We start from the raw sequence: 934 nt of genomic DNA, 5'->3' as shown, positions 1-934 counted from the left end.
CTACACTTGTGCATTTTTCATTTACCTGAAAAGAAAGTACTTCTTGATTAATGGAGTCAAGAAAGTACTTCTTGATTAATGGAGTCTGCAAATAAGGTACCCATGTCATTGGCTTAAGTAGAATTTACAGACCAGCATGGAAAACACCCATTAAACAAATAAACAGGTATAATAAATATCTTGGAAAAAGATATTCCTGATCCTTCTGATCAAGTACCCCAGCAAAGTTTTCAAAAGCTGAGGTTCAAGATTTGTGAATTTTCTAGAAAGAGGCTCTCAAGCTACCACCACAAATTTTGGCAGGGGCAAGGCTAATATTCTCTGTGTTGTTCCAATTTTAATATATGTGCCGCCAGAGTGAGCACAAGCCAATGTCAATGCAGTCAAAAGTAAGTACCTTTCTATATAGGTCACTTTTCCCTGATTCTGTAATATAAATATGAAAAAGATGACTAACAAATTAAGCAGTAAATATGGCAACTTACTTTTAATCAAGCTAGAATGGCTTTTTAAACTCATCTTCATAAACTTTCAGACTAGATATCATGAATGGAGTTGACTTTCCGACTAGATATCATGAATCCTACACTAGATACAGTTCCACATTAGATATAATGAATCAGGATGCCTGAGGTAAGGCCTGGTGAGCTGCATTTTAAACAAGTAGCGCATGATTTGTTGTACACATTAACATTAGGAATTTATGGAAATTCCATAGGAATTTTCTAGGAAATTATTGAACCAATTTCAGCTCACCCGCTTCTGTGGAACTCACTTCCAACTTCTGTAGTCTGTCCACATTCCTCAGTTTGTGAGCTTTTTTCATCTTCAAAGCCAGGAATAGCAGGTAGAATCCTCAACCCATAACTCTCTCACTCTCTGTCTGTGGACATCTCCTTGACCAGAGCCAGGAAAATTTCTCTGCTTAAAGAGA

At 36.8% G+C, this 934-nt stretch overlaps 1 pseudogene; it reads right to left on the bottom strand.

Moving 5' to 3' along the window:
* Positions 1 to 264: 264 nt before the first annotated feature.
* On the bottom strand, positions 265 to 365 carry LOC122905770 (annotated as a pseudogene).
* Between the last annotated feature and the right edge of the window lie 569 nt (positions 366 to 934).

Source organism: Neovison vison, chromosome 4, assembly GCF_020171115.1.
Source record: "Neovison vison isolate M4711 chromosome 4, ASM_NN_V1, whole genome shotgun sequence".
NCBI classification, from domain to species: domain Eukaryota; kingdom Metazoa; phylum Chordata; class Mammalia; order Carnivora; family Mustelidae; genus Neogale; species Neogale vison.
Note: the sequence above shows the minus strand (reverse complement) of the source record. Positions and strands in the feature narration are given on the sequence as shown.